General features: G+C 39.3%; 1 pseudogene; it reads left to right on the forward strand.

Annotated features, from left to right (window-relative positions):
- The first annotated feature begins 415 nt into the window (after positions 1 to 415).
- The window catches only part of LOC133256138 (immunoglobulin superfamily DCC subclass member 3-like), a 79,027-nt pseudogene continuing 63,823 nt past the window's right edge, over positions 416 to 15,619 (forward strand).

The following is a 15,619-nucleotide window of genomic DNA, read 5'->3' on the forward strand; positions in this document are numbered from 1 at the left end:
GAACTGACTGATTTGAAAAGACCCTGATACTAAGAAAGATAGAAAGCGGTAGGAAAGGGGGAAGACAAAGGATGAGATGGTTAGATGGTGTCACCGAGTCAATGGACATGAGTTTGGGTAAACTCTGGGAGTTGGCAATGGACAGGGAAGCCTGGTGTGCTGCAGTCCATGGGGTCTCAAGGAGTTGGACATGACTGAGTGACTGAACTGAACTGAACTGAACTGAATGTTATTAAATATTTTCTATGTGATACAAGCAAAACAGTATTTAAAAAAATCTAAGATTTGATTTCTTTATTAATATTCCTCAAGGAGTTTGTAGCTTTCTGCGTCATTGACTATCTTACAACCTGGGTATAGTAACAGTGTGCCCTTTAATCCCAGATGCAATTTGCTATTTATATTCCAATAGGAGATGCAGAATGATAATTTTCCAAATGAGCTCACTATTGTGCTGATGACCAGTAAGTTTAAAGTTATAGTTCAATGTATACTGTATCAATTAATACAACTTTACCCAGACTTGAGTGATAATATATATATATATATATTTTAAATCCTAAACATATGAAATACTTGAAGGGAGAATTTAGAGTTATGAGATGAGAAAAATCTCTGAAGATAAAGGAAGCCTTTTGTAGTCTAATTGGAATCTATCTTTTGATCAGATTCTCTTGCCTTGCCTCTTTCTTAAGCAGCTGACTGTATTTATATTTTTAATGGATTGTTTAAATGTTAGACATATATTAAAATCAACTTTATTCTACCTCATCATTACTCTTGATCTTTCACTAATCCATTTCAGGTTTGATGGGACAGAATCTACTAATGAAAAAAAAAAATCACAACATGTGCTCTCCTAGAGTTGAATCAATGATGTTTTATGTTCCAAATAATTCCACATTCCCTCATATTAGCTCAAACATTTGTTTCCTACCTTTAACTCTATTTTTGGAAATTTTGTCCTATGTATTCACTCTCATTACCCCTCTGAATTCCAAGAATCTTCAGAATCAAGTAACATATATATGTCCCATACTTAATTTTGTTTAGGGTTATGTTTCAGGTCTGTATTTGGTTAGTAAAACAAATTGCAACAAACTTATCCAGGTGCTGCTGCTGCTGCTTAGTCACTTCAGTCATGTCCAACTCTGTGTGACCCTATGGACTGTACCCCACCAGGCTCCTCTGTCCATGGAATTTTCCAGGTAAGAGTACTAAAGAGGGTTGCCATGCCCTCCTCCAAGGGATCCTCCCAACCCAGGGATCAAACCCGAGTCTCTTCATTGCAGGCAGATTCTTTATCACTGAGCCACCAGGCAAGCCCCCACCCCTTTCCAAGGTGCTACTTACTGTCATATCTTTAATACCACTTACCAGTCTGTGGCCAAGGATAGATAACTTATGATGTGTAGCTTTCTTTGTACTTATTTAGTAAACTGTCTATTGCCAATATTATTGGAAGAATTAATGGTCAATATACTTAGTATCCTGGGGGCTTCCCTGCTGGCTTTGACCATAAAGAATCTGCCTGCAATACAGGAGACCTGGATTCAGTTCCTTGGAGGGGAAGATTCCCTGGAGAAGGGAATGGTTACCCACTCTAATATTCTTGCCTGGAGAATTCTGTGGACAGAGGAGCCTAACAGGCTCAGTCCATGGGATCGCAAGAGTCAAACATGACTGAGCAACTAATACTTTCACTTTTTTCATATATAGTATTTTACAGGAGGATACTTGCATACTTTAGTTATTCATTATATCCTATTTATTTTATCCATGAGTTTTGTTCACTCTTGCATCCCCAGTGCTTCCAGGAGTAACAGTAAGAATATATTTTTTAATAAAGTAAAGCTTTTAAACAGATGGGAATACCACACCATCTTACCTGTCTGCTGAGAAACCTGTATGCAGGTCAAGAAGCAATAATTAGAACCCTGTATGGAACAACTGGTTTATTCAAGATTGAGAAAGGATTACCATAGGGCTGTCTGCTGTCACCCTGTTTGTTTAACCTATACACTGAGTTCATAATGAGAAATGCAAAACTGGATGAGTGACAAGCTGGAATCAAGATAGTTGGGAGAAACACCAACAACCTCAGATATGTGGATGGTACCATTCTAATGGCAGAAAGCAATGAGGAACTAAAGAGCTTCTAGATGAGAGTGAAGGAGGAGAGTCAAAGAGTGGCTTAAAACTGAATATTAAAAAATCTAAGATCATGGCATTCGGCCCCAATACTTCATGGCAAATAAAAGGGGAAAAGGTGGAAATAGTGACAGATTTCCTCTTCTTGGGCTCTAAAACACTGCTGATGGTGACTGCAGCTATGAAATCAGAAGACATTTGCTTCTTGGTAGGAAAACTGTGACAAATCTAGACAGTGTGTTGAAAAGCAGAGACATTACTCTGCCAGCAAAGGTCTATATAGTTAAGGCTATGGTCTTCCCTGGAGAAGGCAATGGCACCCCACTCCAGTACTCTTGCCTGGAAAATCCCAAGGATGGAGGAGCCTGGAAGGCTGCAGTCCATGGGCTCACAAAGAGTCAGACACGACTGAGCAACTTCACTTTCACTTTTCACTTTCATGTGTTGGAGAAGGAAATGGCAACCCACTCCAGTGTTCTTGCCTGGAGAACCCCAGGGACAGGGGAGCCTGGTGAGCTGCCATCTATGGGGTCGCACAGAGTCGGACACGACTGAAGCGACTCAGCAGCAGCAGCAGCAGCATGGTCTTCCCAGTGGTCACATACAGTTGCGAGAACGGGACCTCACAAAACGCAGAGTGCTGAAGAATTGATGCCTTTGAACTATGGTGCTGGAGAAGATTCCTGAGAGTCCCTTGGACAGCAAGGAGATCAAACCAGTCAGTTGTAAGGGATATCAACCCTGAATACTCGTTGGAAGGACTGATGGTTAAGTTGAAACTCCAGTATTTTGGTCATCTAATACAAACAGCTGACTCATTGGAAAAGCCCCTGATCCTGGGAAAGACTGAGGATAGGAGAAGGGGACAACAGAGGATGAGATGGGTGCATGGCATCACCGATGCAATGGACATGAACTCCGCCAAACTTTAGCAGATGGTGAGGGGTGGAGAGGCCTGAGGTGCTACAGTCCATAAGGTCACAAAGTCAGACACAACTGGTCAACTGAACAACAACAATACATTAGAATTATTTTTAAGCCAATAATACTTTCTCTTTCTTTTTAAAGCCAAACATCAAGGCTTATTTCCTTCATAAAGACTTTCTCATCAGGCTCATGACACATACAACTTAGTACATCATTGTAGACTCTGTATGATTGTTGTCTGATTCTTTTTTGTTTATAAATCATTTCTACTCCCTCAAAATAATTAACTTCTTTAAGTGCAAGGAATATCTATTAAGTCATAGATCTATTGTATACAACACTTAACCAATAATTGAGTGTATGATAGTTTCCCAAGAAGACTTTGCCAGGCCTTGGCATAGGAATGAGATATAGGTGTCATTATGTTAGGCATCCACCCAATGCAAGCACACCACATGAATGTAAGTCTTTACTCCCAGTCCTTAGTCTAGCTGCTTAAATAAAGCAAGAATGATGTTTGTTCACTTAATCAACAGTGAAGTCTGCATTTTCCCTTCTTCAGTGATGGTCAGACAAGTTTAGGCCCCGATGATATTGATAGATAAGTTGAACGATGTTTGGATAGATCATCTATTAATCTGATTTCAGACAGAATGTATCTCCTCCCATGTGTAGCCTCAGTGAATGGAATTGTAACAGGAAAGATAGCTACAGGATCATATGAAAGATAAAAAAATCAGTAGATAATATATTTATTTCAAAGTTATCTGAAACCCTCATGTGAACCAGTATTATTTTCTTCCTCTTCATCAAATAGAAAATCAGAAGATTCGTAGAGAAATAACTTAATCATACCATTATTGTGATTTTCCTCTTCTGTGGGACATCCTTCCACATTTCTGGCATTAGAAATTAAATATTTAATGCCAGGTCTAATATGTACTTTTAATTAAATTAGTGGTTGTACATGTCAGATTATCTTCCTCTTTCCCAACATAATTGGCACCAAATAACAATTGATCTTCATTATTCACATATTCCATAGGCATGAATTCACCTACTCACTAAAATTTATTTATAACCCCAAAATCAATACTCATGGTGCTTTTGTGGGCATTCCCAGACATGTGCAGTGAAGCAAAAATTCAAATTGAGCTGTAGACACAGTCCCAGCTGAGGTCAATCAAGATAAAAGCTCTGATATCTTATTCATCTCTCACACAGTAAATAAGGTCCTTTTCTAAGTATATTTAGTGCCACATTTTTATTCTTCTTCTTGGTAATTTCACCATTTAAAATGACCTGTAAACCTAGTGCTGAACTGTTGTCTAGTATCCCTAAGCACAAGCAGGCTATGCTGTGCCTTTTGGAGAAAATATATGTGTTAGATAAGCTTATTTCAGGCATGTATTATAGTACAACTGAGTGTGAAATCAATGTGAATCAATCACAATATATATTAAATAAGATGCCTTTAAAAAGAAATAGACATAAATTAAGTTGTGTTGATCAGTTAATGAGAATGTTGTGGGCAGAGGTTAGGGGAACATAGCTTGTTTTTCCTCTAGGAGTACTTCACAGGTGGTGCTAATGGTAAAGAACCTGCCTGTCAATGCAGGAAATATGAGAGACGTGGGTTCAATCCCTGGGTCGGGAAGATCCCTTGGAGCAGGACATGGCAACCCACTCCAGTATTCTTGCCTGGAGAATCCCATGGACAGTGGAGCCTGGCAGGCCCATTCCATGGTGTTGCAAAGAGTCAGACATGACTGAAGCAATTTAGCATGCACAAGCACACACACACACACACACACTCACAAGTACACATTTGTGCTGAGTTCAGGAACCTATTTCCTCAATGGTCAAGGCTTCTATGGGAATCATGTAATATAGTCTGGTCAATGTGATATTGCTGGAAATTTGATATCAGGGGTGACATCCGAAGTGTATTGTTGTGTTCCTTGACCCTCTCCACTTCCTATTTCCAGTCAGCATGACACAGAATGACTGATGAGGTGACAGCAACACTGCAAACAAGCAGCAAGCAGCATGACAAAGGGCTTCCCAGGTGGCAGTAGTGGTAAAGAATCCACCTGCCAAAGCAAGATATGTGAGTTCAATCTCGGAGTCAGAAAGATTCCCTGGAGGAGGGCATGGCAACCCCTCCAGTATTCTTGCCTGGAGAATCCCATAGACAGAGGAGCCTGGTGGGCTACAGTCCATAGCGTCACAAAAAGTCAGACACAACTGAATGACTTCGTATGCATGCAGAATGACAAAGGCTTACAGCAAATGTTGCAGCAGAACATCCGGATCTCTGAAGCTTAGTCACTTCAGATGTCTCTTTATATGACAGATAGTTTATAGGCTTCCCCGGTAGCTCAGAGGGTAAAGCATCTGCCTGCAATGCAGGTAGACATAGGTTCGATCCCTGGGAGGGGAAGATCCCCTGGAGAAGGAAATGGTGACCCACTCTAGTTATTCTTGCCTGGAAAATCCCATGGACAGAGAAGCCTGGTAGGCTACAGTCCATGGGGTCGCAGAGTCGGACACAACTGAGCGACTTCACTTTGTCCTTTATACTGCACATAGTATTAGTGCACATAATCACCTTTCACTCTAATTCCTGAACATGCTTGATTTTTCTGACGTCTTTGGTCTTCAAACATGCAAAGATATGATATGAAGGTTGACACTACTGCCTCCCTAGTTTGCAACTAGCATTTGCTCTTTGGACAAATGTGTTTTCATTGCCTGGGGAAAATGTCTGACATTTCAGGCTATTTTAGAATCCCATTCTGCTATAGCACCTTTAAGGCTTACATTATACATATATTTATCTCACTGTCTGGGAACTTGAACCAAAGTTCAGTATCTCTTCTTACAAGTACCAGGTATTGTAGAAAAAATAATGTTTTTTTTTTTTTTTGTAAATGAGGGAATCGAAAACAACTTGCATCTGTTGAGTACTTATTGATATGTATCAGATTCTATACACAGACTGGGACATTTAATCTGAACCAGAAACAAAACAAAATAAAATGAGTCATGTGAAGTAGGTGTTTACCTTGTTCATTTTGCAAATAGAGCACTGAGCTAAAAGAAAATGAATGAAAGAGAGAGAGAAAGGGAGGGAAAAAAGGAAGGAAGGACTGAAGGAAAGAAGAAAGAAAACTACTTGCCAAAGATCCCAGAGCTTGTATTAATTTATTACATAACAAATCACCTAGAACAAGTAGTGGCTTTAAACAACTGAAGTTAATGAACTATCCCTCACAGTGTCTTTAGTTCAGAAACTAAGGAGTGGCTTGGTTACAAAGTTCTGGAATAGGGGCTTTCTAGTTGGCTGCAGAGAGATGGCTCCTATGGCTTCAGTCATCTGAGCTTTGACGGGGGCTGATGGATCCATTTTTCAGGTGGCTCACTCACATGCTGGCAAGTGTTGCTGATTGTTGGTAGGAAGTCAGTCACTTACCATGTGGACTTCTCCATGGGGTTGTTTGAGAGTGTTCCTGGCATGTAGTCAGCATCTCAGAGAGAGAAACCCAAGAATGCACAGTAGAAACAATGGTGCTTGCTATGACCCAGCTTTGAAAATCACAGACCATCACATCCACCCATTCAGCACACGCATGGATACAGGAGCCAAGGATCACCAGAGGCTGGTTAACATGAAAAACCAGATTGAGACAGTAGCATGGAAACATACACATTACCTATGTAAAATAGATGTCCAGTGGGAATTTGCTGTGTGACACAGGGAGCTCAATCCAGTGCTCTGTGACAACCTAAAGGGGTGGGATGGGATGGGAGATGGGAGGGAGACTCTCAAGGGAAGGGACATATGTATACCTATGGCTGATTCATGCTGATGTATGGCAGAAAGCAGCACAATATTGTAAAGCATATATGTCACAATAAAAATTTTAAAAGTAAATAAATAATGAAAACAAAAACCTGATTCACATGTCAGTACACATTCCTTCATACCACATTGTCTCAAAAAAGAGACAATGTCTCAGAATGTTTAGGCATTCAAGCACATCTGCATACTTAATAATATCCTGGATCCCAAGAAAGCTGGTGTGGATGGAGCTAAATTTCAAGGGGCTAATTAGTCATATTAGTTCAATATGTATCATCCCTGATGACAACATATTGTAAAGCAAAACAAAATTAATTTGAATTTCTTTAGCGCCTCCAAGATCTGATCCAGAATTGGAAGACAAACAAGTTCAGTTGCTGGGTCTGGTAGGTTAAAGTCCCTACTCCTTCAGACATTTGGCACATATCAGGCATATAGGAAAACCCAGAATTCAGGCTTTAATGTCCTTTTAGGAAGCTTGCTGTCATTTGCCTCTCTATTACAACATCATTAGACCTCTTACTCTTGATGCATTTTCTGTAATTTCCTTAAGATAATAGGGCAATAAGGTACGATTGAAACCATGGAAATTAGGGGCAAATAAATTAGATCTCTTTATTTTTTACTGGTTCATATAAAAGAATATTCATGTTTATTTGGAATTGCATTATGTAAAAGGTGATGGATACTAACACCACAAACACCATTTAATGAGAGTTTAAAAAGTGTACCTCTTTTTACTAAGTACATAGTATATTACAATCATTTACCCTCAAATTGGCACCCCATTCCAGTACTCTTGCTGGAAAATCCCATGGATGGAGGAGCCTGGTAGGCTGCAGTCCATGGGATCACACAGAGTCGGACACAACTGAAGTGACTTAGCAGCAGTAGCACCCTCAAATTAAATATATCTTATGAATTAAGTATTGTGACTTTCATTACATAGAGAAAGCTTTGAAATCTTTAGAAATTTAGCCAGTACTTGAAATGCTAAGCCTAAGATTCCAAAAGTCAGAACAAGTCTATAATATTCAAATGCTTCTCTCAATCATTGTTCATGCCCATATGATCAGAGTAATTTTTAAAGCAATTAACTTATTTTTCTTCATCAGGCAAGCAAAATAGTACCTTGTTCACATGGTCTTACCAAAGACTAGGATAATTGGCATGAAGGAATTTTCCAGATGGCTGAAACTTGAAGAGAATAAAGTTTATCTTAAGTATTTTTAAATAGAAGTCTTTCTCAGGAATACTTCACACCTTTCTGCTTCTTGAATGAGTATTTGAAATCCCACATAACCTTTTTTGATAAGGCAGAGATCACTGCAATTTTTATCTTGATGTGTATCGTCTTGCAGGAATATCTTTAGGGGTAAGTAGGCTATTTAAGAGGCTTTCCAGGTGATGCAAATGGTAAAGAACCCACATGCCAATGCAGGAGACAAAAGAGATGTGGGTTTGATCCCTGGGTCAGGAAGATCCCCCAGAGAAGGGCATGGCAGCCCAATCCAATATTCCTGCCTGGAGAATCCCATGGACAGAGGAGCCTGATGGGCTATAGTCCACAATGTCGCAGTGTCGGATGCAACAGAAACTACTTAACATGCACACATGCAAGCTATTTAAGGCTTATCCCAGTATTTAAAGGATCCAGAAGACCGTTTATGTGTTTGACAGCTGGATAAAAATATAGAACAAAATGTTTGTCTTCCTCTTTTGTCAGCCTTCCTTATCTCAGCTATAGCCTCCCCTATACATTATTATAGGAGAGGCTATAGCTGAGATAGGTATAGCATGATGGGTGCCAGTCATTATACATAGTGAATTAGAGACACAAAATACAAAGGTAACATTGTTGCTAGTGTGTGCCTGCTCAGTTGCTAAGACCTGTCTTTTTGTGACCCCATGGACTTGCCCATGGACTGTAGTTTTATGCATTCATAAATAACACCAGTTGCTCACCATGTGTCCCTGTAGTATTTTCCTCAGGCTCAAGAGTTAGTCACTCAGTCAAGTCTGACTCTTTGAGACCCCATGGACTGTAGTCTACTAGGCTCCTCTGTCTCTGGGACTTCACAGATGAGACTACTGGAGAGGGTTGCCTTTTCCTTCTCCAGTGTTGCTAGTAGTGTACCTTAAATAGGAGTATTAGTACTTCTACTTAATGCTAGTCTAGGAATTGATTAGATCTTAGTTAATTTCTCAGAGGGCATTCACATTCTTTCCAATGTTTTCCTGTAGTATTTTCAGATGTATTTGAGGCTTAAGCAATCTTCAAATAATTTGGTTTATATGGTAGTTCATAATATCACTATTGAGACATCCATAATACTGAACATAAAACAAATATTAAACATGTGTTGGCCCTTGTAGTGATTGGTTCATTGATCCTCTGAGGAAAGGGAAGGAGAATCATCATGCCTGCACACAACATCTTTCAATGCTCCAAAAAATGTTCTGAATTAGTAAACTAGGATTCACAGGTTAACATGGATTTAAGGAAAGTGTCCAAGGACATAGCACCTAGATCCACCACAGCAGTCTCTGCTTTCAAAACCTGTGTCTTCATTAATTCACTATTACTCCTCTATCAATATGATGAAGTAGGACATATCCCTGGGAGACAGCAAAGTCTTCCTACTCCAGTATTCTGGCCTGGAGAATTCCATGGACTGTATAGTCTATGAGGTTGCAAAGAATCAGACATGACTTGAGTGACTTTCACTTTCACTTTCAGGGCATAAGCAGGAACAAAAGAAGTACTGAATAGTCTTGATTCCAAATTATTATCAGTTATAAAGCTCATCAGTAATCTAGCAACATTTTCGTGGAAGATAAATAATTCAGTAAATGTACCCATTGCTAGCAAGACAGACTGAAGATTTAAAAACATAAATGCATATATGTATAACAGAATCATTTTGCTGTATATATGAAAATACTACAACATTGTAAATTAACTATACTTCAATTAAAGTAAATTTAAAAAATTAAAAATTCCATTGCTGGTAGCTCCAGGACAAAAGTGCAAATCAAACAACTTATATAAAAACAAATATACATACATATATACATATATAGACATATATGTATAAATGCAAATGTGAAAATACATCTTAGAATGGGAAATCTCGTATTAGAAAACATCAAAAATCATTGCCATGAGCATATGTGAAAATAAACACAATAGAGTAAAATACATGTTTTCTATGACTCTAGGGAAGAGGAATAAAGGAGCGATGACTGCGTAGAGATGAGAATTCCATGGATATAGGAGCAGGTTATAGCCCATGAGGTCTTAAAGAGTCAGATATGGCTGAGAGAATTTCATGAATGAATGAATGAATTGTGGTTGTTACCTTAGGACCAGAACTTGAAAAAAGTATGTAAAAAATGGTTGTCAAGATGAAATAGCTAACATTATTGTTATCATTAGTCAGAACAACAAATTTTCACATATATGGTTTGCCTCTTAATCCTTGCATCAAAGAAAAAGTCAGGGTCAAAGAAACTGTAGAAAATATGTTTTGGCTACCATGTCTCTGTTTTCAAACTATTGTGAGTTCACAAGTAATTTATGGAATACCTCCCTGACCCTCACCAAATGATAGTTCAAGGTGAGGACTGGAAGCACCGGAACCCTTTCCAGGAGTCAATAGACCATGAGTGCACATATGTGGACGCTCATCACACCACTGACACACATCATTTTAGGACACTACCACCAAAATTTCCAATTTGTTGTACAAACAATAGAAACTCTAGAATCAGTTAAGGTCAAAATGTTAGATGTTACACAGGTGAGATGATTGTGACAAGTCACACTAAAGCCTGCAAAGATCTTTAGATACTCTCCAAACACATCCCAATTTGTGAGTATAGGGAGAAGTTGTTTACAAAAATGATAAAATGGGTCAAACACACTGAAATTTATAGGAACAGAACCAGCTCAGCAAATGGTAACTTTTAATTATCTGTTTATTTTCAAGTGTTCAAAACTAGAATTTTTGGTTGAGTTCAGTCTCTCAGTCGTGTCCGACTCTGTGAACCCATGAACTGCAGCACGCCAGGCCTCCCTGTCCATCATCAACTCCCGGAGTCCACCCAAACCCATGTCCATCGAGTCGGTGATGTCATCCAACTATCTAATCCTCTGTCGTCCTCTTTTCCTCCTGCCCTCAATCTTACCCAGCATCAGGGTCTTTTCAAATGAGTCAGCTCTTCGCATGAGGTGGCCAAAGTATTGGAATTTCAGCTTCAACATCAGTCCTTCCAATGAACACCCAGGACTGATCTTTAGGATGGACAGATTGGATCTCCTTGCAATCCAAGGGACTCTCAAGAGTCTTCTCCAACACCACAGTTCAAAAGCATCAATTCTTCAGCGCTCAGCCTTCTTCACAGTCCAACTCTCACATCCATACATGGCCACCACTGGAAAAACCATAGCCTTGACTAGACAGACCTTTGTTGGCAAAGTAATGTCTCTGCTTTTCAATATGCTGTCTAGGTTGGTCTAAACTTTCCTTCCAAGGAGTAAGAATCTTTTAGTTTCATGGCTGCAATCACCATCTGCAGTGATTTTGGAGCCCCAAAAATAAAGTCTGACACTGTTTCCCCATCTATTTGCCATGAAGTGATGGGACCAGATGCCATGTTCTTACTTTTTTGAATGTTGAGCTTTAAGCCAACTTTTTCACTCCCCTCTTTCACTTTCATCAAGAGGCTCTTTAGTTCATCTTCACTTTCTGCCATAATGGTGGTGTTATTGGTATTTCTCTGGCAATCTTGATTCCAGCTTGTGCTTCCTCCAGCCGAGCTTTTCTCATGATGTACTCTGCATATAAGTTACATAAGCAGGGTGACAATATACAGCTTGATGTACTCCTTTTCCTATTTGGAACCAGTCTGTTGTTCCATAGAATTTTACCATTCTCTTTGATGTCTTTCTGGAAATTAATTATTTTGGGGAGGATTTTTCTCTCTTTTTGGGCTTCCCAGGTGGTTCAGTGGTAAATAATCTGCCTGCCTCCAATGCTGGAGGCACAGGAGATCCTGGATTGGGAAGATCCCTGGAGGTGGAAATGGTAACCCACTCCAGTATTCTTGTCAGGGTAATCCCATGGACAGAGAAATCTGGCAGGACTATAACCATGACAGGACTGTTGGACATGACTGAATTTGCACGCAGAGGATCAGCCAGGGTTTTGGACATGGTTACTTGAACATGTGTAAAGTCCATCCTCTAGGATCTAAAAACAGATTTTCTTATCCTGGAGAGAGGAGATTTAACTATTCACCCAGCAACAGACCAGATGTTGTTGTTTGTTACAACTGGCCAGTGAGGAACAACTGATTAGAAAAAAACAAAAATCTAAGAAGGAAGCAAAGAAAAAATCAAAAGTGTGAGTTTTTCTATAGTTAAGTCATGCTATGAAAACTGTTGCCAAAAAAAAGCTCAGGCATTATGGTGAAAAGTAAACACTTTATTCTGGGGTAGGAAAAGTCTGCCAAAGTCAGGGCATCCACTTAGAAAGGCCAAAATAATATGAGTCATTTTATGGAAGTTTTAAGTCTTTTATTGTGTGTAAGGGGGAAAAGTTAATATTTTAATTTAGAATCACTTTTACAGCTACTGCTAGCATAGATAAAAATTTATAGTTTCACAGCTGTAGAGTTTTTAGATTTAATTAGAGGAACTGTTCCCTTTATGCAACAACTTTCTCATGGAGGTAGGCTGTGCTGATTTGAATTAATGTGCTTTAAATAATTTTTACTGAGTTTCCTGCCGTGAATAGCTAAATAGAAGTTTTGTGGTGCGTGATTTTAAAAGGAGATTTTTTCCCCCCTTTTAACTGAGGTTGGGCTTTTCTTCTACTCTTAGCAACAACGATCCATACACAAACATTCTTACAAGGAGAGGAGAGATCAATATGATCATGTTTATTAGCCAGTCCTAGGTTTATGGAGAAATCTGTGCTCACTAATTTGGAGACTAAAAGAGAAATGTCTTGAAAGTGAAGAAATGAAAGTGTTAGTTGCTCAGTCATGTCCAACTCTTTGCAACCCCATGTATTGCAGCCTGCCAGGCTCCTCTGGCCGTGGAATTCTCCAGGCAAGAATACTATAGTGGGAAGCTATTCCCTTCTCCAGGGAATCTTCTCAATCCAGAGATGGAACCCAGATCTCCTGCACAGCAGGCAGATTCTTTACCATCTGAGCCACCAGGGAAGACTTTATAAATGTCATAAATTATTAAAAAATTGATGACACATATTTACAGTCTAAATTTTGTGAAAAAGCCTGGAATTGTATAAATTAGAGGCAGAAGGTCATCAAGACAGGAGGTCATCAAGAAGTCAGAATCTCATTTGGAAATATTGCCAGTCACAGAGAAGTCCACACCAACCATGACAGATGTGAAGGATGACCCCAGACTGTCTGGACTTGAGAACCAGTTAGACAACTTGGACTTCACAGAACCGTTCATTTCAAGTTCACATCTTTAAATGTGAAAAGCAGTTGGACAACCACTGTGTGCAGTTTCTTTCAGTCAAACATTTTACATGAGAAATTGAATGTCAGGCAAACAATATAAACAAGAAGAAACAGACAAGTTTGGTAACTTGACATTATGGGAAAAAAGAAAGTTACATGCAAATCACTTTATTTCAGTTAAGTGACACACTTAGATATGATACCAAATGCAAGTTTGTGTGCCTGACACACAGTGATGCCAAGCAAATCAAAACATCAAGAGTTTGGAGCAGAGAAAGGCTTATTGCAGGACCATGCAAGAAGATTGGCAGGTTCTGCCCCAAAATACCAGAACTCCTTGAAGGGTTTCAGCTAAGCACTTTTAAAGGCAAGGTGAGGGAGGGGCATGGTTAGTTTTGCAAACTGTTTGGTGTTGAAATCCTCAGATCAGTATGTTCCTGTAAGCCTCCAACACCACAAATGTTATTCTCGGTTTTGCAACTTTTTATCTCTGTATTGTTGAGGTCCTTTAATGGACCGGAACCTGGTGGTCTGGTGTCGACTGATAAGAAAGTAAAGGAGAGAGAAAGAGGCTGATATTCCTTGGTTTATGCAGAAAGCCAATAAAGTCCCTGATATGGGGCTTGCTTTGTTGACGGAGGCCTCAGGCGCCCTCTCGATGGGGTGAAGGCACAGAGTGCCTTCTCAAGAGGGTCTTAGAAACCTGGGCAGGAAAGTGAACTCAGAGAGCCTGTGTGCTCCAAAGAAATAGCCTGAGAGAGAGAGAGGGAAAGAGAGAGAGAGAAAGCAAGACACAGGGACCAAAACTCTGATGGAGCAAAGGTGTTTTATTCAACATTGTATAGGTATTTACACTGTCTTACAAGATAGCTGTTTTCAGCAGAAATAAAATAAAAACTTACAAGGAAACATGAGGTCATCCACATGAAAGAGAGAGGGTTGTAAATAATCACTTTTACCCTATGGTTCATTAAAAAGGAAGAGGGTACTTATCACCGTATAGAAAAACTAACGAAGGAAATGCCTGGATTCCTCAGCCCCGGAGAGAGGCTTGCCTCTCCTCTTAATTCCTGAATATTCAGGAATTAATAAGGAACAGAGAATTCCTGACAGATCCAAAACAGCATACAAGAAGCCTCCTGTTAAATGCTTCCTGACACTGTATGAACAAAAAATTGTTATATCCTTAAAGGTCAGAGCCTTGAGAAAGGGCTACCCTGTATATTTCAACATTCTTCTAAGAAAGGTGCAGAGCCAGCGTGACTAAGCACAGGGAAAGGAACAGATCCAATATGGAGTCAGATTTGCTTCGCAGGTGACTCAGTGGTAAAGAATCCACCTGCCAATGCAGGAGACGCAGTTTGATCCCTGGGTTAGAAAGATCTCCTATAGTCGGAAATGGCTGGAAAAATCCATGGACAGTGGAGCCAGGCAGACTACAGTCCATGAGGTCACAAAGAGTCAGACATGACCGAGTGACTGAGCACAAGTAGCACAAGCACAGATATACTATAAAAAGAGGATTGTAAAAGACAAAAGTGAGCATGCACATGTTTTATTGTTATACATGCTCATCCCTCTCTGTTTTCCAGATGGTTATTTCAAACTCTGCTTTGGTTTAAATTCATCACCATCTTTCTTTTCAATCCTTTCTTTCAGCTGAAGAAGCTTTCTGAAAAAAACAGAAGCCTCACATGAGAAAATCCACAAGCTTCCAGCATCCAATCCATCCACCTACCTGCACTGGCCCAACATTCCCTATCTTCTCTCCAATTATTATCATATTTATCTTTGTGTCTTTAAAGATAACATGCTGATTTGCTATTGTTGGTTTGTTAAGTTTGATCATTTTCTCTCCCATTAGGAAAAGCTATTATTTTTTCTTCTGCCTTGTTATGCAGGACATTTGCATTCATCTTCATACCCCAAGTTTTATACTGTATTTTGATTGAAAAGTAAATACTCCAAATTTAATATTTTGTGTCTTTTATACACTATCTCTGAGTGTGATAGTAAACTATAATTACACTTACTTTACTTCACATACATGGTTTTTTGAATGTTGACTCGTCCTTTAGCTTTTTGCATTCAAAAATTCAACATGATTTCTTTGCCAAAAAGAATCTCCTCAAAATACTTTCAGTGCTTCAGTATATTCACATTATCTTTCTAAAC

The sequence above is a fragment of the Bos javanicus genome, chromosome 2 (genome assembly GCF_032452875.1).
Source record: "Bos javanicus breed banteng chromosome 2, ARS-OSU_banteng_1.0, whole genome shotgun sequence".
Classification (NCBI taxonomy): Eukaryota; Metazoa; Chordata; class Mammalia; order Artiodactyla; family Bovidae; genus Bos; species Bos javanicus.